This window comes from Macaca thibetana, chromosome 3, assembly GCF_024542745.1.
Source record: "Macaca thibetana thibetana isolate TM-01 chromosome 3, ASM2454274v1, whole genome shotgun sequence".
NCBI classification, from domain to species: Eukaryota; Metazoa; Chordata; class Mammalia; order Primates; family Cercopithecidae; genus Macaca; species Macaca thibetana.
In genome coordinates, this window is record NC_065580.1 from 48027273 (window position 1) to 48050827 (window position 23555).

At 35.5% G+C, this 23555-nt stretch overlaps 2 protein-coding genes across 5 annotated transcripts in view; one reads left to right on the forward strand and one right to left on the reverse strand.

Moving 5' to 3' along the window:
- LRRN3 (leucine rich repeat neuronal 3) overlaps positions 1 to 12204 on the reverse strand; it is a 33885-nt gene extending 21681 nt beyond the window's left edge. The window contains exons 1-2 of one of the 2 annotated variants that reach the window (XM_050782653.1): positions 11409 to 12204; positions 2985 to 3066 (exon numbers count right to left, since the gene is read on the reverse strand). The gene's annotated coding sequence lies outside the window, so the exon portion shown is untranslated. The remainder of the gene's footprint in view (positions 1 to 2984; positions 3067 to 11408) is intronic. The other variant, XM_050782654.1, reaches the window with a different exon arrangement.
- The window catches only part of IMMP2L (inner mitochondrial membrane peptidase subunit 2), an 869510-nt gene that overhangs the window by 444544 nt on the left and 401411 nt on the right, over positions 1 to 23555 (forward strand). The gene's annotated exons all lie outside the window — the stretch shown is intronic.

A 23555-nucleotide genomic window follows, 5' to 3' on the forward strand; every position in this document is an offset into this window, starting at 1 on the left:
ACTATGATAAATGGACACTGTAGTCTTAAAAAAGACCATGTTATTGTCAGCAATGTTTAAATTTTAGCAACTCGGGGACTTGAGTGCTGGTTGTCCTATACTATATGGTCTACAATGGGGTTTTAATTAACATTTAAAAAAATAAGTTTACAATGAGATTTATGATTTCAATGATTGTAATTATTTTATACGTGTTATAAAGTCTTTTATGGCCCTAGGAAAGAGAATTAGTGAAGAATGGTTTCAGAACTTTTTAAATTTGAGATGGAATGTCCCAGAGTAGTGGAAGTTTCTAATAGAATAGCACGAAGAAGCTGGATTATTCTATTTATTTTTTAGATAGGTATGAAACTTCAAACTTGCTATTTCTATGGTTTCCATTCTTTCATTATACTTGTGGACCTCCGCTTAGTAATTTTTCTGTCTCTCTTTTATTTGACTGATTTAAACAAAACAAAATAACTCTTCAGCTAAAATCACTTTAGGTCACAAACTCAAAACTCCAGACTCGAGTAATTAACATGCTTGATGCAAAGCAGCAGCAACACATTACTGTCAACAAAATGACAATCTAAAGAGACATCTTGAAAACTGACTGGATGACAGTGAATTGTGCTTCTGCTAAACTCCAGCAGCTAAGAGGTTCCACCAATATGGGCCCTTCACAGAGAAGACACTGCTGAGTTTATAGGGTTGAGTTTGAGAACTTTTGGTCATCGTGATGCATTAAAAAAAAGAATGATTTGACAGGAGCATATGGTCCAAACTTTTTAAAACTGTGATTGTAGTCAATGTGCTATGAAATACCCACTGGGCAAGGATTGAGTCACCTGGTTTGGGTTCTAATTATGTCTTTAAGTCACTTAATAAGTGACCTAAAATCTGTAACATCTGTCTCAATATAGGGATTCCGTTATATTCTGACTCATTTTGTTTTAAAAGAAATTGACGGGCAGTGTAGAGTTTACTCATTAATCATATTGGTGGCAGTTTCTGGGTGACCCTCATTTGAGTTCCATATGGAATGAGATATAGTGTATGAAAATTGGAGTTCATGAACATGTGGGCAGAAGAGGTTTGTCCATTTTTGGTAGGTGTTTCTCCTAAGGATACATAACCTAGTACCCTAGAGATATCACCTGACTGCCAAGAAATGACTGTGGATGGTATACCTTTTTAGATCAGGGACAGCAGAGATAGGAACTATGTTTACCACAGCCTTTCATTATTACATATTAACTGAGGTCATTTACTTTGAATGTCCCAGTCAGATCCCTTAAAATCAAACCCCTAACTCATTTAGCTATACCCTCTTCTCAGTCTTCTCAGGAAAGATACAAGACAATATACCTATTTAACCTGTTATTTTTCTTGTATATTTCTCAGGAATTATACAAGACAGTATACCTATTGTACCTGTTGTACCTATATATATTCTGTATTAATTCAAGCAATTGATTGTCTCAAGTAATTTTTTTTTCATTAAATCTAAAACAAAAATGGTAGACAGTGGACAAAGAAAAAAGCCTTGAATCTTTACCCAATAATTCTGTAACTTTGTGCAGAAAATAAATATGGATTCTTAGGTGTTATTCTTACAGATTCTGAGATCACACATTAAAAGTACCCAAGTGAGTTTGGTAGTACATCATCACAGGTACAAATATATGATTCTACTTGCTGTATCATAGAGACATTCTTCCTTATCAGTATGCCAAGGTTCTGTTCAATGACTAGGGATGTATCTATATCATGGTCGTTGATTAAATGACCATGAGATGAAATGTCTAAATGAATAAGTGGTAAGATATTATCTTAGAATATTTCTTCTTTCAAAGACATAAAATCTCTATCAAGTAAAATCCAGAGCAGCACATTGCTTAAAAACTAAATATGATGATGTGAAAAGAAAGCATCATGCTTAAATGGGGTTGAGAATTTGGTATACTACTAGCAGGGGTGGAGGCAGAATGTGGTGATCAAGGAGGAGGAGTTACCATTCTGGACAGGAAAAACTCTTCATGGGAGAATTTTAAACTTATAAATGTTCATCATCTTTACAAAATATAGAAAGATATTTAAAAGTTTTCAAATATTTTCAAATCTGGTGAGCAATATTCAGGGTCGAAAGAATAAGGTTAAAACATTGTTATACTTGTTCAATTTGCAAGATATTTATGATCAAGAAAACTTTCCTTATTTCATTAGTGATTTCCATTCCCTAAGAAATGATAAAGATCTTAGATGTTCATAAATCCTCCTGGAATTCAACCATGATATTTTTACATACATTACACTTCTAAAATTACACAGATTAATAAGAATGTTTAAGTAGAAAATCCACAAGTAATACTTCTAGATTAGTTGAATTATATTGTGTTCATTATCATTATATTATTTATGAAATAATATTATACTAATCAGGTTGTACCATGTGGTAAAACTGTAAAGTTTGATACATTTATTATGTTTATTTTAAATCTATATATGTTATAAATATTTTAATATATTATATATATTTTTTATTATATATAAAGTTTGAGCATATTATTATATATATACTCCTGATCTTGGCTGAGTTTCAAACTGTAGAAAGAGCCTGTTGTTAGATGCTTCTGCATAAAAAGTCAAATGCTTCTCTAAGGATTAATATATTATGCTTATTCTAAGAAATCTGTGATAAGGCATTAGGTACAGTGTACACTGCTTGGGTGATGGGTGCACCAAAACCTCAGAAATCACCTCTAAATAATTTATTCATGTAACCAGACACCATCTGTTTCCCAAAAACCTATTGAAATTAAAAAAAAAAGAGAGAAATATATGCTAAGGAAGACACAATAACATGGGCTTCAGAGTCAGACATTCAGGATTCAAATCAGGACCTTTCCACTGAGCGAAGGTGGGCAAATGCTTCTCCATTTCAAGCCTCGGTTCCCTCATGGAACCAAAGTGAAATGAGAGGAGGTGAACAAAGAGCTTACCCAGGTTCCAGGCTGTGGAGCATGTTAAATAAATGTTGCCCAACATCTTCCTCTTCTTTCTCTTTCTCCTCCTCTTCCTTGTCTTTGTTGTATATAAGAAGTAGCAGGAAAAAAACCCCAAAAGTTTAATTTAAAATTATACATGTCCTTCTTTATTTCTTATATGTTAAGTTATTCATGATTCACAGTACTTTAACCTTTTATCACCTCAAAATTGAATTTATTTTTTCAGTTGTCTAATTGCTTATAATTTCAAAAAAAATCTTCATTTTGAACAGAAAATATATGTTGATGTGAGCTCTCTAAACTCCATTTTTAATCACTGGAGGAATCCTCAACAACATTTTTGCTTTAATTTTACTTTCAGATTTTGTTTCGTAGAACAGTCAAGTCGAAGGACTCCCCTGATAGTCTTTTCAGGAGGTGACACAGCAAGAAATGCTGAAGTTTTACAAACAGCTAGTACAGAACGCTTCTACTAAAGTTTTAGGTTTGGCTCAGCATCCTCAGTTTGAAAAGCAAGTTACAGCTTTCATCAGTTAACCTTGCAGGGCTAGAAGCTTATGCATACTGAGGAAGATTGATGAATTTCATTGAAAATTGATGCTCATAGTAGCAATGAAATTGTATTCAGACTATTTTCATGTTCATCATTTAAAAGAGAATGCATGAGGGGGAAAAAGTGTCCAAAATTTGGAACTAGATACAAGGACACCTTATTATAAATAATGAAATTTGAGGCCAACGAGCTAAGTTTTGCATTTTTCTTTCGTGTCACTTATACTGCATGACCTCAGGTAAAGAAGTATGTTGACTTCTACTTGATGGAAAAATGATGAGAGAGGAAGCTATAAGCTGCCGGTTCACAGGTCTGGCTGTGAACTGAACTGCAAAAAATTATTTTAGTTAATCTAGTGGATCGCGAAACTCAAATATAAATAAGTAAAGCATCACTCCTTTCTCAGAAACAAAAGAAGAATCCTACAAAGATATAATATTCTAGTATGAGCAGAATGCATGATATGAAACTATAAATGGAGTTTTTGTATTTTGATAGAGAATCTGACTCTTGGAAGGCGATATAAACTAGCTATATTTAGGCAGTACCAATGGGAGGCAGTGTTGCCTCATGTACAAAGGCATGTTCTTGAGAGCTAGGTTCCTTTTCCTGTTCTTCATTAGTTATGGCAAGTTACTTTTCTTCTCTAAGCCTTATTTTTCACGTTGGTAAAATGGGTTAAACATAGTGCTTCCATAGTACGGTTGTTATGACGATTAAATGAGAAAATGTATGTTAAGTGCTTAGCACAATGTTTGGCACGGAAAATGTTTGTATGTTGTAAACGAGATCTGCCAGTATTACTACCATTCCTTTAGCCAGTAAAGGACTGTCTAAGAGAGATGATGTGGTTTGAATGTATAAGGTCTCTGCTTATATTAATTTATGTCATAACATTTGTTTTAATTCTTCATTACTTTGATTATTTTGCCCAACAGCAGCATATTATGGTATAATTTATAGCCTAAATGTAAAAATGAGACTTTGATATTTACATAAATTTTGCTTCCTCATTAAAAAGTAATTGATTAAGGAAATGGTGGTTTGGAAAATGCCTCACTGATTTTAAAAAGTTAGCTGAACATCACCTTATGACACTCTTTAAACAACTGTAGTGTTTGTGTAAAAAATATGTGGGTAATAAATGACAATATGAGGAACAAATATAAACTATGTGTTTGGTAAGTGAGTCAGTTCAGCTAGTCACACAACAAATTGACTTGGATGAAGTTTATATCTTATAATGGCATTTTATATATTTTTCATTCAAGAATGACTATGAATAGAGCTTTCAAAGTTTATATGTTGTTAGAGTATGTTTATCTTTCATATATGGCAGTCACCTTGTTTTGCTCTTTCCATTCTATTCTGTTGCACTTTCTTTTCAATGCTATAGCATTGTGACCTAGACTCAATTCTCTCTTCACTTGCTGTATCTTTTTTGTTCTCAATGCCTTGGGCACCTGCAGTGTAAGGCCATTAACACCTTGGCCTTTGTAGAAATCAAAATATCTGTATAGATATATATTGAAATTATTTCCTGCAACTATTGAAATTTCAATAAAGGTCATTGTGGTTCCACATATTCTACAGATGTTGAATACTTTTTGTAGAACATGTTCAGTGTTTGGTATTTCTGAGTGACTGAGTTTTGATAAAAATAGAATTAAACTTAGACCCCATTAAAAGTCCATATTTTGGAGGCATATAAATATAGCGATACAGTAAACAGTCTAATGACATAAAAATCAACATGAATTGTATGTTTGAAAAATACGTCTGTTTTTAACATTTTTTTTTTCCTTAAGAAAGGTAAGCTGCAAATTAGTTGACAATGTTACTTAAATGCTTTGATCTCTCAACATTATGAGACTATAAATTATAGAACAAATGTTACCCCAGGGAATGAATCCACTAAAATATTTGCCTTCATTTCATTGTAGTCGTTATTAATTTGATAATTTTTGAAAAAAGTTATAAGTCCAAATCAAACCTGTTTACCACAGTGAAAACGAAGTCTCTTAAATGTCTTCTATAGTTAAAATATCTACTATTATTCATGTCACTTGTAAGTGTTGGGAGTCCCGAGCTTCACCTTTGGGGCCTTAATCCCGGGAGAACACATTCTGCCATTCCTCAAGTCCTGTTTTGTACCAATTGGGAAACAGTGCCTCTTGCATTGTTCCTCAGGGAATTAGATCCCAGGAGCTTCAGGAAATAGAGAATGTTGCCTATTGATGCTAACCTTTAACTGATTCAGTGGGCCTTTTTTATGCAGACATGCAAAAAGTGGTGATGTTTAAACTCCTTCCCTGAGTAGAATAGCTGATTATCTGTGGAATGCTTCACCTCCTGGAAGTAAAGCGTGAAATGACAAACTTTAGAATATGTTTTAAAGGGATTTTTATTCATTTCAAGATCTGTATGACTTTTGACAGACAAAATCTCCCCTAGAAAGGGCTCACAGAATAATGTATGTAAGTTTACTGGCATTTTGACTTTAATAGTTTACAAATATACCAGTTTACTTTCAAATTAACTAATATTTTTATCTTATTTAGTGTGTCATTTTCTCCCCAAGACAAACCAGAAAGGAGATGCTAAAGAAGTTGCTTTTATGTTGACACTTGATCCATTGGGGGTTCTTAAGTGACTTTGGAGACTTTGTTCGTAATTTTTAGTAACCTGGAAAATCCCTAAATAATTTACTCATCTCATTTTATCCAGTTTTTGAGACCTTTGCCAAGTATCTGTTTATCAAAGTGCTAATGCTGTCAGACAAACATATGGATGAGTAGGTAGAACAACATACAGTCTTTTTCTCCAAGAATAGATGTGGGTTGTGGGTTTTTTTTTTTGGTTTGTTTTTTTGTTTTTTTTTAAATTTAACTCAGGCATAGCAATAGCTGTGATTTAAGAAATAAAGATTTTAATTTGCAAAAATCTATCCAGATATGGTGTGGCATGGTACAAAAACATAGTTGTTGGAAGGGTAAGATCTAGAGTGGAAGTTCAATAAAAAGGGAACTGACATTTATTACTAACTTCAGAAATGCCAGGGACCAGTGCTACACCCATATTTTCTTCTACTCTCTGGAGTCAGAGACCCTTGCACCTCAACATGTTAGCAAGTCTCTAACCTCACAGAACCTCATTCTCCTGTCTTAAAGATGTTCATCATCATCATATCTACCCTACTTCACCAGATCGTTGTGAGGAGCAAAGTAATTGTTGAAAAATTGCTCTGTAAATGGTAGAGCTTTAAACAAATATTCACAATTACTGTGTTTATATTTTGTATCTTTCTTACAAGTTGAGTCAATTAATTACTATTATGTTAAGCAAAATTTGGAGAGCACATTTAAAAACAGAGAAATTTGCCCAAAAGAAAAGAAGAGGATTGTGATACTAAGGAGATGTCATTGCCTACTGGAGCTCCCACTCTGACTCTAGAAATCAGAAAGTAAGTTGGGATGGAGTAGGGGAGGGAGAGAAGGAGACGGATTGCTATCCTGATGTTTATTGTTTTCCAATGAGATGTATAAGCAAAGCATGGATCCTGAGAATGGACACTGTATATAAAAAAATAAGGCACATGTTAAGTGCTTTAAATTATTTATAGTGAACCCAAGTAAAAACAGATGTGGAGAGGCTCCTCAGAATTCTTGGAAAACCTTAAAACTTATAGTGGATGATCGATAGCTGAGTCTCTGTAAGTGAAGGATAGTGTCATTATTATTATTAACATGTTTTAAAAACAGGGCAAAACTCTAATATTTATGACTCTTTACAGAATATAGTAAACCACATTCAAAAGATGAATTACGGTTTTGAAATATTTGGGTGTTATATACTTAATAAATCATTGCTGCTTCTGTTATTGAATATTGGCTTTTGCTTTTAGAATGCTTGATTATCTGAATAAACATATCTCTTTTTTGCACATATCTGTGAGTCTGGGGGGATTTTTTTCAGATAGTTTTTTGAGAAAACATTATATTTGAAAGGCTAAGGAGGCAGAATTTTAATGGAATGTTGGAGGAAGTATTGTAAGGAGTTCTAACCTGGGCCTCTCCAATCAATAGCTGGGTGAATACAAAGTACAGTATATTACATTATAACGATTTCAAACCCTTTCAGTCTCAGTTTTTTTCACCTACCAAATAAACATATTAGACTAGCTACTACTGTCTCTTTCAATTCAAAAAATTCTATTCTATGAAAGCATGTCTCCCTTCTATATTCCCATATACTGAAGCTGTGTAATGTGTTTTTATTAATGGCACCATAGATAATTCTTCCCTTATTATGGCCTAAAGATGAATTAACATAATAGAAAGCAGGTGTATACAAACTTGACAATTATGCAAATATAGTAGATAGCCTGTAGGTACTGTACTTCTTCAGAAAGATTTGAGATGGGCATTAAGTCTTCCTTGTTAATCCTGTATTTAATGACCTCTAAATAGCATCTATTGAGACCTTCAATTCCTTTCAACAAGTTAGAAAAACATTTTGATTTATCTCTCTTCCTTTTCCCATCCTCTGGCACCAGCTACTGTCTTTATATTAGAATTTGACTTCCTTTCCTTTCACATTGTGGCTAAAGAAATAATTGTTATCATGTTTTACTAGTGACTTCGTAGCTGTCTAACAAGACATCACTTTTTCAGAAGGAGAGGGGAGGAATTCCCTGAGCAGGAGCTATGTTCAGTTGTCACACAGTGAAGCTTTCCTAAGTACTCATTGCATAGCCAATATCAGACAGCTTTATCTTTGACAGCACGGACAAGATGTACTGATGTTTTGCCTAGAGTTTACCTGATTTATTTAGTTTCATGTGCCAAACAATGATACATAAGTAGTTAAACTCTCAGAACCAGGTCTACATGGAACATTTTAGTGGGCTGTACGCATGTCTAGTGTTTCTTCAGACTGGCTGGAGCCACATTATTTTAAATCATTTTAGAGGAGCATCCTTATTGAGACTAGAAGTAAGAACTCATTTTTTAGCCTGCTATTAGCTTTCTTTTAATGATCTCCTTTAGATTCACCAACAGATACCTCACCTATGCCCATTTTCAGGGGCTGCTAATTAAGTAATAACCTTTAACTTAGGTAAGTTTTTTTTTTTTTTTTTAAACTCAGTTTATAAAGCTTTCTGATCAAGTTAGGTTGTAATAAATACCAAGTGCCATGTTACATAGGAATGTTACACCCAAAAAAATTCAGACTGGGGAGGAGGAGTGAAACATCAAACCCATCATATGGCAAAAGCAAAAGATGTTAAAAAAAAAAAAAAAAGAACAAAGAAACAGTGAAATATAGTTAGTGCATCATAAGTTGATCACCTTTTTCATAGATCACTAAATTACTGGCCTAGAAGTCTGGTAGCACTGTTTATTCAGCCATTAATAACAAGAACAACCACCTCCAAATAAAAAATTCCACCTACTCATCAGCATTCTAACTCAGCATGTTGCCTGTGACAAGCGACACCCTGAAAAAAATGGTCCTTTGAAGCTTGTCTTGCCAGGAAGCTGCTATTTCTGGTATAGTTACATGATTTGGGGAGACTATGGTTAAGTCTTCCAGGCATACACATATGTCCATCATCTGGCATTTGTAGGTGCTGATCAAATCACCAAACTCACTGGCACACACTGAGTGACAACACTGAGGGCCTGGAGTGTTGGTATTTCTCAGACTCAAGTGGGCACATTACTGATCTCTGTAATCCACAAAATATGTATGTGAGCTTTACTATGGTTAAACAGTGAATCCACTGTTCTTAGGTGTCATCGATTGCAATTTTAAAATAAGGCGGGTTAGATTTAAGAATGTGTGTCTGGCATGCAAACTTTCCCTGGAAAAGGTCTAAGAAAAACTGAAATCAATACTGCAATGCTACATTATATGAGAGTTTGAAATCAGAGGGTTGAGTATCTACTTCTTTTCCTCTTGGTTAGGAACTTAGGAGGTACCTCAGAATATCAGATCTGGTCTGTTTCAAAAGCAGCACTTTTAATAAATAGCAGAAAAGCAAATAAAACACCTTTTCCTTTTTGTAATAAATCATTTTGTTTTTTTTATAGATTGCATGTGGCGTTTGAGGCAGAGTGAGCAAAGCTGCCAATATTGTAAGCTGATGCTTCAGCATCTTTCATTTTTCTCTCTGAGCAGGAACCCTCTTCTTAAACTTGTTCATTTTACAGAGAGAAAATCGAAGCCACTGGCATATTGTCAGAGCTGCTTTATTGTCATCATTTACAAAGGTCACTGGAATTAATTGACTTCTTATATTACATATTGTAAACTGATTCATTTTTTGACACATTTATGGGAAAGTGGCAGGATCTAAGTGGCTGGTTATTGTCTTTTTGCTTTGGCTTATATTACAAACTAGAAAACCAATAATAGCTCTGAAATCACAGTTGTGGAAAAAAATAACCCACAGTTTCAAAGAAGCTGACTCTGTTAACTATGTGGTTAGTTGAACTAAAAGAAGGCAGGAGAGAGCTCCAGAAGATGAAATACAAATGCTAGGTTTCTTTTACTGTCTTTCTAGGACCCAGTAAAGAGGGCAGTGAATGTTTCCATGAATATCCTCAATTGATGTTGTCTGTTTGAAAGCATATTCTAAGTAGCTGGCTTCCCTTTACAAGATTGGAAGTAAAAATTAACCCACAATGAATTCCATGAATCATCGATACATGGATGCTCATAGAGTTTACTGAGAGTAATTCTGTCTCAGAGGCATTGCTTCTGAAACTAAAGATGAGAAATATATCAGTAATATTTATGGTACCAGAGCACAGTATATTCTAGGTAGATATTTTGAACATTTACTTCTCTTTTTGTTTTCACATTATCCCCTTTTCACTAAATTAGGAAGGTTCTACTCATATTCATAGCCTGCTTTCACTGAAATTAGAGGCACAGAAACAAGGACATATTGTTAAAAATGAATAAATTAGAGCCGAATTAAGCCATCCAGCTCAATAACAGCAAAGGGAATATAGCAGTTGGTTAGAACAAACAATCTTCTTAAATAGGAAATGTACTTTAAAGCCATCCTGCTGTGATCCTGTTAATTACCAAAGAAGATTAGAACTCTTCTGGTTCATGGGATCCTTTTACCTAGTGTGTGGCAGTTCCAGCTGCATTAGCAATCAGACATTTGCACTGTCCCTTCAGACCAGTGAGGGGATGTTATTAAAGGGAAGTCATTTACCCCAGTCCGTAAGATGTAGCCTGGCAGAAATTCAATAACTGTTTGTGATATGCTCAATCCGCTACTCTGCTTAGTGATTTTAGCTCTTAACATACAACAGCATTTGCCTTAATTTGCATCCACTGGGTGAGAGAGAATAAAAATGCCCCATTTGGTGGGTTGATTTCAAAACACAGAATAATGTGTGATCTGTTTTTCACTACAAATAATGTGAAGAAAAAGGAAAATTGCACCCCCTCATCCGTGTCTCTCCTCTTGTCTTTCTGTCTCCTTCTCTCTTCCTCATCTCCTTCTCTCTCCCTCTCCTCTCTTCTCCCCCAGTGTTCCCTTCTCTTCTGTCTCCCTCCTTTTTCTCCTCCCCCCAACACTGCTTTTTCTCTCCCACTCACATCCTCTGATGGGCATTCAAGCTAGTAAAATGCATGTTGGAGAATCTCACAAACACAGCTAGGCACACACAGAGCCAGCTGGGTTTTGCATGTGAATTTCTTCTCAAAAGTGCAATAAAAGAAAAAATGCTCTTAGAATTCAGACAAGAAGACATCAAAGGAGGATTTAGGTGTAAAAACGTGATCATCGAGGTGACAAGAAATAGAACGTATTTTAAAAGATATGTGTATTTTAAACTTACCTCGAAAAGCAGTTTCAGTGCTAGCCCACCTCCGATGTCCCTGCGTGCTGGATTCCTCAGTTCCTTGGTTGAGATAATCACATGGTTGTGTTCTTGCCCGGTGTAAATAGGTGCATTTGCGTGTCTATGTAACAAAGTGTACACAAATATGTACTATAGATATGCACACATGCACGTAATCTTATCTCTGTATTTTAAAATATAAAGGAAGGCAGAAGGCTGCAGCCAGGATTCCTTCTTTTTCCCGGAACTCTTTTTCTCAGTCGGCAGGCTGAGGTTCTCAATCCAGTGAAGAGAGATCCTGTGAGCTGGCTTTATTTTCCCTTGTTTCCATGGTGGTTAGTGGTGCATCGTTCACCCGATCAGTTGTCACACTGACATGGTGCTGCCTGCTCAGCGGTCATTAATAACTGAACACCCTCCACTCCCCAGAGAGGAGCCAATCGCTTCAGACTGCCAAGATGTAGCACTCGCAGCTGCTCCAGTCTGGTTGGCTGAAACAAACTGTCTGTTCTATGACACTGCTGCTTAGGATACAAATAAATGAAACAGGCTTGCATATTTTCCTAGGTATCATTTTCCTTATTTTTTTCCCCCTTTCTGGAGGAATGTTGGGAATTTTTTGACAAGTTTTCTCAATTTGAGGTTATCAGTCATTCAGAGAAACAATGTTTTCAGTCTGCAAATAGGCAGGACACACTACTGATAAGGATTTCCCAAATATTAAAAACACGTCGTAGAGACTCACACCTCCAACTCTGTCTCTGTGAAGTTCAGCAATGACTGTATTATTTAAGAAGAGAAGCTTGCAACTGTTTTGAGTGGCATTTGGTTCTCTATAGATCCTACTTAATTTAGCATATGTGCTTGGTGTTCAATAACACTTTTTTTTTTAGCAATGACATTTCTTGTCTGGATTGACCAGATTTTTAAAATAAAACATATATTTGCCTCTCTGTAATTCACAACATTGGCATTTGAGGGGGTACTTTTTAAAAATATGTATTTCTAATTATACTCACTGACTTCTCCTTATATGATGTAATCAATCTAGGAGCTACATATGAATGGGTACATGTGTAGGTGTGTTTGTATATCTGTGTGTGTGTGTGTGTGTGTGTGTATTTAGGATATATTTTTTTACCACTCTGGGGAAATAATTCAATTGTAATAAGCTAAATTATAAAAAATATTATTTATCTTTGTTCTTAGGCCTATTAACTCTGAGAGGATATTTTCCAGGAAAATATACTATATAAGCCATATATGTAAAACATTTTTATTAATTACCAGAAATTTGGAAAACACAGGAACACATAGCAGTGCATATTTCTCAAAGAACATCTATGAAAAAATCAAAAAGCAGTTTTAAAAATGCATGTTTTACAACCTTAATTAGTATACTAAAGAAACATCTTGTTGAGGAGAATGGAACATGAGGATTAATATATCAACAGGTCAAAAGCAGGCTAGTCATAACTCCAACCCCAGTTTTGAGAGACTACCCTCTAGTGGAGTAAAAAGAAATGACACTTACTTAGATTTAGGAAAAAAAAAAAGCCTTCATATCTAATTGCTCCTTCAGTATTTATTGACATGACATAGACCAATAGTTTGCAGTTACAATAATAATAATAATACCAGAAAAAATTTTAAACAATAGGCTTATCTTTAAATACTAAATATTTTCACTCTGTAGTTTTCTAGAAACAGTTCCCAAATGCTTTTTCTCTATAAGAATTTATTCAAATGAATCAAAATAAGTTCAAGATAAAAGTAGCATCTCATTTAACTTAGTATTTATTTCAGAATGTTATTGTAATATTTTATTATTTGCTAGATACTCTAGTATTTACTCAGAAAGCCCTGAGTCAATTCTGTATATTAGGGATCATGGTTGAGTGTTGGGATGTTGTGTTAAGAGTATGTTTACATATAATTTAATGTACTTTTAGTAGTAGTAATAATCATCCTTCTTACCCCTTAATTTTAATCTAGGAAATCTCAATTTCTTTAATATTCCAAATTATTTCAATATTTGCATGATTTATTGCCACATATGGAAGAATAATCTTAAAATTGTGATAATTATTTGAAAAAGGAATTTTTATTTATGCCATGGTATCTAAGTGATTAATTTTCATCGATTGGTATTGACTATATAATTGACAAATCCAGTAATCAAACCAATTATAATGCACTCCCATAATGAAGGTAAGTTGTGATAGTCAAACAGAAACACGATTAAACTACTTTCTTGGTTTTTAAACAATCATACCTAATATTTTAAATTTCAGTCTCTCAGAAATCAAGAAAAAATCTTTTCATTTTTGATTCATTTAGAATTGTTAAAGGTAGCCATTTATATGTTATCTTACATTATTTCATAGGAAATTGTTTTAACTAAATGATCACTTTTTTGAAAGTGGGAGATGAGAGTGCTCTTCCTGCAATTGTCCTTTTAATGTAGGTACATGATAAATTTAAAATATTTTATACTCATTTTTATAAATTTAATATCATGGAGCACTAGAAATGAGATTTTAACGTGAAAGAGAAAATGACTCTGGCTGTGGATGAAAAGGATGACGATTCTGTTCTTTGGCTGGAATTTCTATTTTGTTCCAAGAGCATCAGCAGCTTTGTAGAATCAGTGTGTGTTTTGGGTGTTTTTTTCACTTATCAGGGACTTCAGTCCTTAACTGTAAATGTGAAATGTGGCTCTCTCAAAAGATACATGAAAAAATTATTTTGGTATCACATCTATATAATGAAGTACCATATGAAGACATTACATTGTAATACAGTAAGGATTTTAGGGTTTTTGAATTAATACAGTTGTGAGTGATCATCAAATGAGAACCATGGAAGCTTAGCACACAGTTGGCACCTTAAAGACAGGATAGAGCCCCTCAGGTATTCCAGATTTTTTCCACCATATTACCCTATCATCTACCGGATGATTGACAGTCCTCTGCTAATTCTTCTTTTCCTTCTTCTTGTTCTTTTCCTCCTTCTTACTCTCCCTCCTTTCCCTTCATTTTTTTTTTCTTTCTTTAGTTTCTTCCTTTAGAAGGCACTAAAGCTTCAGAGAAATTTCACATTGCAAACCACAGTATTACATGGTTGTACGTGTTGCCTACATTGTAGGAAATGTCTACAGGTTTCCTAGATGAATACTGAGTTTTAATGGAAAGGTGTTGAAATGATTTTAAAACATAAATGAATAATTGCAACCTTTAAATTATATTGAAAGAGTTTTGCCTTCATCATCAAATAAGAAAATATTGGGGTACAGTAGATCAGTATTCATTGACTTAGTCATTGGGATTTTTTTTTTTTTTTTTTTTTTTTGAGATGGAGTTTTGCTCTGTCTCCCAGGCTGGAGTGCAATGGCACGATCTCCGCTCACTGTAACCTCTGCCTCCCGGGTTCAAGCAATTCTCCTGCCTCGGCCTCCTGAGTAGCTGGGATTACAGGAGCGTGCCACCAGGCCTGGCTAATTTTTTTTTTTTTTTTTTTTGTACTTTTAGTAGAAATAGGGTTTCAACATGTTGGTCAGGCTAGTCTCGAACTCCTGACCTCATGATCCACCCACCTGTGCCTCCCAAAGTGCTGGGATTACAGGCAAGAGCCACCAAGCCTGGCTAGTGGTTGGGATTTTTAACTTGTTTATTGCAATTTCATCAAATCCAGGGCTTTATTTGCTTTGTGCTTTTCTTAGAAAAGTAGCCTGGGCAGTTGGTAGAATGTGAGTTGTAGAACCACAATGCCTGGGTTTGGATCCTTACCTTGCCACTTCCTAGAGACTCTGAGCATCATGTTAAGTATCATCTCTGTTAAGCGTCATTTGTGCATCTTGGTTTAAGTATCATCTCTGCATCTCATTTTTCTCCCAGAATTGTTAAGAGCATTAAAACAGTTAATATGTATACCGAGTTTAGAAAAGTGCTCAAATATAGTAGTCTTGAACAAATGTTTGACGTTATTATTGGCATTATTATGGTAGTGGTCATTGTTATCATGGTCATTGTTTTCCTCCTTTAACAAGATGTAATCTCTCATTTGATCCACAATAGTACTCTTTATCACTCTTATTATTTATCTTTTTTTGGTATTATAATTGCTTCTGTAATTTTATCGCTCTTTATTTTATCTTTATCGCTCTTATTATTTATCTTTTTTTGGTATTATAATTGCTTCTGTAATTTTACCTGTTTCCCCTTTTAGCGTATAAGATTCTCCTAGAGGGAGTATATGTCTTATTACATTTTTAAGCTCCACAATGCATATAAAATGGATAAAATAACATCTGTCGAGCACTAACACTAACATATATTTGTGTATTATATACATTAACTTCAAAAATATTCTATTCAAATTGGGATTTTTTTTTAAGACGGAGTCTCGCTGTGTTGTCCAGACTGGAGCGCAGTGGTGCGATCTCGGCTCACTGCAACCAACGCCTTCCGGGTTCAAGTAATTCTCCTGCCTCAGCCTCCCTAGCAGCTGGGACTATTGGTGCGTGCCACCACGCCCAGCTAATTTTGTGTATTTTTACTAGAGATGGGGTTTCACCATGTTATCCAGGATGGCGTCGATCTTCTGACCTTGTGATCAGCCCGCCACAGCCTCCCAAAGTGCTGGGATCACAGGCGTGAGCCACTGTGCCTGGCCAAGATAGATATTTTTACGTTCAATTGACAGTGTAGAAACATTGGCTGGAAGAAGCTAGCTTACTTGCCCAGTGTCCCAAAACTATTAAATAATGGGGCTAAAATTTGAACTCAGTTCTGCTTACAGAGCCAGAGCACTTTCTACTGCACAAGGTACTCAACATTCACTTGTCAAATAAATGAATGCTTGAGGGATGGCTGAGCCAACCAATTCAATGTAGTCAGCAACAAGGGATGCCAAAAATAAAATACTATTTTTAAAAAAGGAATGAGTTTTATGCACTAGACAGTGGATGCTTTTATACAGTAGTGTTTGTTCAGGGTTGATGACAGAATTTTTATTGCTGTCATGATTTGAGAAGTAGAGCTCTGAAGAAATGCAGTGCCTAGTGGAAAAAATGAGTTGATATGCTCAGAAAGCTAAATACAAATGAATGAGTCACTGATGGTGAGAGGCTGACATTGTGCTAAGAAGGTCTTCAGTGATTTTGTCCTTTGTGGTCTAATTCTAATAACAGATTAGTTCTCAATTCAGTTAAAAACATGATGTAAGGTGAGTAGTAACACTGGTTGTTTGTTAGAATGTTGAACTAAAGCAAGTTGGGTCAGAGTTCTCATTTTCTTTTTCAAAGGAGTTTTGGAAGGTAAAATTGGAGAAAAACAGAGATTCTTATTTACCTATAGGTTTTGTTTTAATTTTAAATTTTTTCTTTATTTTTCAGACAGTCCTTGCTCTGTTGCCCAGACTGGCGTGCAGTGACACGATCATAGTTCACTGCAACAACCCTGAACTCCAGGGCTTAAATATTCCTCCTACCTCAGCTTCCAGAGTAGCTAGGACCACAGGCACAAGCCACCATATGCTGCTATTTTTTCTTTTAAGTTTTCTCTTCTTTTTTCTTTCTTTCTTTTTTTTTTTTTCCTTTGAGTAGAGATGTGGTCTCTCTGTGCTTCCTAGCCTGATCTCAAGCGGCCCTTCCACCTCTTCCTTCTATATGGCTGGGATTACAGATGTGAGCCACAGCACCAAGCCATGTCTTTTTTTTTTTTTTTTTTTTTTTAATTTTAAGTTCAGGGGTATATGTACAGGTTTGTTACAAAGGTAAACATGGGTCATGGGGCGGGCGGATTGTGCATATTATTTCATCAGTCACGTATTGAACCTAGTACTCATTAGTTGTTTTTTCTGATCCTCCCCCTCCTCCCACTCTTCACCCTCCAGCAGGCGCCAGTGTCTGTTGAGTTTTCATCATTTAGCCCCCACTTGTGAGTGAGAACATGCAGTATTTGGTTTTCTGTTCCTGCATTAGTTTGCTAAGGATGGTAGCTTCCAGCTGCATCCAGGTCCCTGCAACAGACATGATCTTGTTCTTTTTTTAATGGCTGCATAGTATTTATTCCTTGGTGTTTATGTACCACATTTTCTTTATCCAGTCTATCACTGATGGGCATTTAGGTTGATTCCATATCTTTGCTATTGTGAATAGTGCTGCAGTGAACAAACATGTGCATGTGTCTTTATAAAAAGCGGGCAAAGGATATGAACAGATACTTTTCAAAAAAAGAAATACGTGCAGCCAACAATCATGTGAAAAATAGCTCAACATCACTGGTCATTAGAGAAATAGAAATAAAAACCACAATGTGATACCATCCCACATCAGTCAGAATGGCTACTATTAAAAAAGTCAAAAAACACCTTACTAAGTCCTTACTAGATTAATGGGATGCAAACCCACGAAAATTTAGTTAACAACTAAATACCCTAATCAACTAGCTTCAATCTACTGGCGAGGTTGTGGAGGAAAAGGAACACTTTTACACTGTTGATGGGAGTGTAAATTAGTTCAACTGCTTTGGACAGTGATTCCACAAAGACCTAAAGGCAGAAATACCATTCAAACCAGCAATCCCATTACTGGGTATATACCCAAAGGTCTTATTTTTAATGAAAGATACAAATCATTTGAAGAACAAAAGTAATCTCACTATGCCAAGAAATTCACAATCAAGGATGACGTCAGAAATCAATGAGACAAATTTTTTTCTATATCTCTTCCTCAGATTCCTTTATTCGTCCCTATGTTTCTCCTTGTATTTCTCTGTAGATCCAAAAGGTCTGTCATCTTGGCTTTTCTCTGTGTCTCTCTCCATTCTTTTCACTCAGGGAATTGACTTTTATTCCTTTTCTAGCGATGTGAAAAAATATCTAGCAATATTTCCACAAAATCTGTAGATATGCTTAATTGTTACTCATACTACAATGATAACAACAATCATCCCTTTAATCCTGAACCCTAGTCTGTCTTTCCATCTCTGTCCTCCTCGTATTAAGTTTCTCAAAAGAGCTATCAATATTTGCTACAATCATATCATCACTTTCTACCTACTTTTTCAATTGACCTTTCTCTGGTTTCTAATCCAACCTTGTTACTGAAATTCTGCTTTGGAATCTCAACCAGTGCCCTCCCAATTTGGTTCTTGCACATCAAAGCCTCCTAAGTCATTGTCATGCTTGTCTGAACATTCTGTCTCTTGTCATTGTGGGTTCATCTGCCTCTTAAGTATTTGTCCTAGGTTTGTTCTTTTGCCTACAGTTCTTCATATACTCTCTTAGATAATATTATCTCTTCTACTGTGTACTTACTACTTTCAAACCTATATCACTGCTCTTGCAAATAAAATAATCAATCAATCAGTCTCTTCATCCATGCATCCATCCATCCATGCATCCATCCATCCATGCATCCATCCATCCATCCATCCATCCATCCATCCATCCGTCTGTCTGCCTATCAATCCATCCCTCCAATTGTCTGGTAAATGTCGCTACTTGCATGATCCCCAGGCACTCTGTACTCTACGTGTCTAAAGCTGACCTCTTAAGCTCTTCCCTAAACTGGCTTTCTTTTTTTTTCTTTCTTTCTTTTTTTTTTTTTTTTTGAGACGGAGTCTTGCTCTGTCGCCTGGGCTGGAGGGCAGTGGCCGGATCTCAGCTCACTGCAAGCTCCGCCTCCCGGGTTTACGCCGTTCTCCTGCGTCAGCCTCCTGAGTAGCTGGGACTACAGGCACCCGCCACCTCGCCTGGCTAGCTTTTTGTATTTTTTAGTAGCGACGGGGTTTCACTGTGTTAGCCAGGATGGTCTCGATCTCCTGACCCCGTGATCTGCCCGTCTTGGCCTCCCAAAGTACTGGGATTACAGGCTTAAGCCACCAAGCCTGGCCTTTTTAAAAAATTTCTGCTGTTACCTAGTTACCTAGAGAACTGCAAAACTTTGGACTTTGTGCCTCATATCTTGCATTTCACCATATGCAACTTGATTTTACTCAGAAATTTTCTTAAATTATCTTCTCCGTCTGCTAGGTGTTCATCCTGTCTTACCTTGGCTGCTGCAATTGCTCCTAATTTCCCTGCTTCCAGTCTCATCTTTTATAGTTCATCTTTCTTGCTTCTAATTTCATCCCTTCTAGTCCATTCTCCCCTTCTTCCACAACACAGCCAGGCACACACTTGTGTTTAGCAAGCCTGCTTCTCACTGTTCACTCTTCATTCCTCAGTTCAATTATTTCTTGACAGCAAATTTAGTATTTTTGTCGTGACATTTATTATTGGTATTATTAAAAAAATAGAAATGATTTCCCTTGAGCTATCCAGAAACCACAATGAAATAGATCAGATTTTAAAATATACATTGCTATGCAAATGCAGAAATTATGTATGCTGAAGTTAAAGTACCTAGAATAATAATAAATAACATTTGTTGAGTTTAACTATATGCAAGACACTGAAACTTGGTAGACCCTGCACACATATGGTTTCATTCTTACAGTACTGTGAGGCAGTCAGGGACTTCACCGTTTTCACAGAAGAGGAAACTGGGGTTGGTGAACTTCTACAGTTATCACGCTAGTGAGAAAGGAAAGCTAGAATGCAAGTCAGACTCCAAAGCCAACAGTCTTCAAACTGTATTTTCTTCTCTTCAGTGATCTTTTGAAGCCCTCGTTCTCCTCTTCTTTGCATGTTTTATAGCTTAACTTTTGCTCCTTGTGTTTGCTTATTTGTAACCAGATTGACAAAATATTCATGGTAGAAGACTAACAATTTAGCTATGCCTCATGTTTCTCATCCCCAAAATGTTTGACGATATTTTTATTCTACTAATTGGATGATTAACATAGTGTGAAGGTATCTATAAATTATTATTCCTCAAAGGCAAACATTATATCAGCTGAGATAATTTTTTATTATTTTCATGTTGGTTTTTATTTTGGATAGTTGTTGTTATTTGTCCGCCTTTAAGAGTCAATATTTAAGATGAATGACAATTGTATTACCCAGAGAAACCAGCTCTTTTTCTAATTATTGTGTCATCCTGAAACTAAATAACAAAATGGATCGATACACGTACATAATAAAACTTCAACATTGGTATACATGAAACTACTTTACTATATTTTAAATATATTTGAGACTACGAAAGACAACATTTGCACCCTGTTTTAATAGCAAAGTTTCAAAGCTTTATTGAAGATGATTATTATGCAGAAAACTGGAAAATGAGAAGTAGTAGTCTTTAGGCATAGACAGAACAAGAATAGGACAGGCTTAGGATTTAAAGGTAAGGAAATGTAAAATACAATCAAACAAAAGAACAACACGTGTCTTTTTTTGCAAAATCACTTATCTTTCTTTCCATTCCATAGACATGATGCAGAAAATGAGCAAATTAACCCTCACCGTTAAGAGCACTTCTTACATCCTTAACCTTTTATAAAGGGTATACTTGATTAGAAATGCAATGAATATTCAGTGCTTTGGTCAGTTTAGACTTTGGGGGTGCTCCCCAGCTGTATAATGCTCACTGAGAGCCTATGTGTGAACCACAAGCCTGGGAGAAGCCTGGCTGGCTGAAGGGGCTGTGCTGAAGGCTTTCACATAGTTCCCATTACTAAGGAAACCACTCGTTTTGTCTGAACACTCTCTGAATAGATGTCTCATTTGAAGTCTAGTGCTCAAACCATGAGGATTGCATTATGGAGCTGAGAAAGAAATGAGGAGAACAAAAAATGCTTGAAAATGCCAACAAGCATTCACAAAGCGTTGTACTGTAATAGCATTCCATGAGACAGAAGGTGCGTTTATTTTTGCTGCATTCCAAGCTATTTTGGTGTTATAAAAGCAAATTCCTTTGCTTGCCCACGTAATCAAAATAGGAAAAGCAGATGTTCTTCTGACCTATTCTTAATTCCTGCTCTTGTTAGGGTCTCACTGAGAAGTGTGACATACAGCAAAAGAAGGACAAAATATGGATTCTCATATTAATGTAGTTTTGCTCCGTTGTGCTTTATAACTAAATGGTGTAGTGCTATCCCTGTGCCAATAAACAAACACATGTTCAGAGTCAGACCTCAGGATTTGTAGCCTCCAAATGGTTACTGTTAAATTCAGAATGGCTACTGCAAACTGGTGCTCGGTGCTCTTTAGTAAGAATCCAGTTCAGATTTGGAGTGAGAAAACACTGCTTCTAGGAGACTCCTGCTCACTCTCCAGCTTCTACTAACCTACAGCAAGAAAGCAGCTCCTACTTAAAGTATCAGGCAATCATTCTTTCTTCCTTACCCTGGAAAGTAGAGTTTGCAGGACTTTGATTATAGTAAGTTCTTTATCATCCCTCTCCCCATTTTTGATATGGTCAATTACATTATTTTAAAAGTATACATATTGCTATGCAGACACCCAGTCAGAGGTTGCCACCTCTACACCCATATAGAAAGTCGGGGAGGAAGTCATTCTTACCTCTGTGTTGAGCTCCTTTAATCCTTTCAGCAAACAAGAGATGTATCAACACAGTTAATCCACAAATGCAGAAATTAATAAATATGTATAGATTACTTGTCGTTTTACTTTTTGCTGACTGTCATAGCAGTTAGTGTCTTACCCGCACAAGAGCCCATGACTAAATGAGATCTTTGGACTCATAGCCCAGAGCTTTAGCACTGCACTAAGGACAGTCCCTATGTGCACAGTTTGGTCAAGTCTCTCTTTAGAAGACCGCTGTTAACAAAGAGGTGCTAGCATTTCTAAAATCTAGAAACAGGCACAATAAGCAAGTCCAAGTTTATTTCTTTCATGGATTCTTAAAGATTAATACTAAAAAGTTATAAATGTGAAACACTAACACAGCATTGTCAGAAGAAAGTCTTGGGTTTGTTTTTACGTTTTCTTTTTTCCTTAAATATATTGGCAGTCTCGCATTTTTAATAAACATATATTTCAAGTAATTGTCTTTTGCAGATTTCTTCCTCGACCACATTTAAGAAATGCCAAATTCAGTAGAATTGACTAAGGATAAACTAAGTGGTTTTCTAGCATTTAATGGGGCATCCTAACACCACTAAAAAGGCCCTAAATTTGAAAGCATGAAAGAAGAAAGTTTATTCTTGTGGAAGTACAAAAATACTTATTCTATCAATAATATCCTCACTAGGCAGATTACAGGTCTTCAATTCATTTTGAAATGAACAGCCTGAAGCTGCCAGCTGTTTCTGATCTGATGTGCTTATAGAATATTTACTTAGAGTATATATTTAGCAGTTTACATATCATGGCTACTGACAAGAAAATTCTCCTAATACTGAAACTTACTATGAAGTTTCTGTTTTTAAAATGGATATATATTTGGTCCCAGATATGTTACCTTGTCAAAATTTGGCATTGAACAGGATGTCTGCATCTTTGTATTCCTGGTCCTTAGCACAATACCTAGCATATAGTAAGCATTCAGTAAGAAGAGATTGAACTGAATTGTTTGATATGAGAAAAATCTAACAAAGTCAGCATGTATAAGATGATCCTTAGCCTGGCTTAATTGAGTGTAGAATGATGGAAACAGCAAATGTTTAACTGTCTTTGACAATTAGCTAACAAAGTCTAATTTTTCCATGTCCTTTCAATCACTTATAATCTTTTTTGAAATATTCTGTGTTTATACATACACACATATATCATATATATTATACACACATATATAATATATAATACACATGTATATAAGAATATACATATGTGTATATAAGTATATGCATATATGTGTGTGTATGTTTACATATATATGTGATAAAATTGCATTGAAGGGATTGAGTCAAATCTAACAGCCCTTACTTCGTTTCAAGTACAGTGGTTATGTTTGTATTTCATTCTCTTAATGGGAGAGTTTTCAAAATGTCTCCAAGTACCATGAAACATCAGATATTCATTATAATTCTGTTTCTGCCTGCAGCAATAAGATCTGTAGTCCACTATAACAGTCCTACATTTCGATTAACACCAAGCATCATCTTATCTGGAGAAGTAAGTCCTGTTTAGAAGACTTAAATTTGTTCATAGAAAGAAATTGTGTCTTAGTCCATTTTCTGTTGCTATAACAGAATACCATAGGCTGAGTAATTTGTAAATAAATGACATTTATTT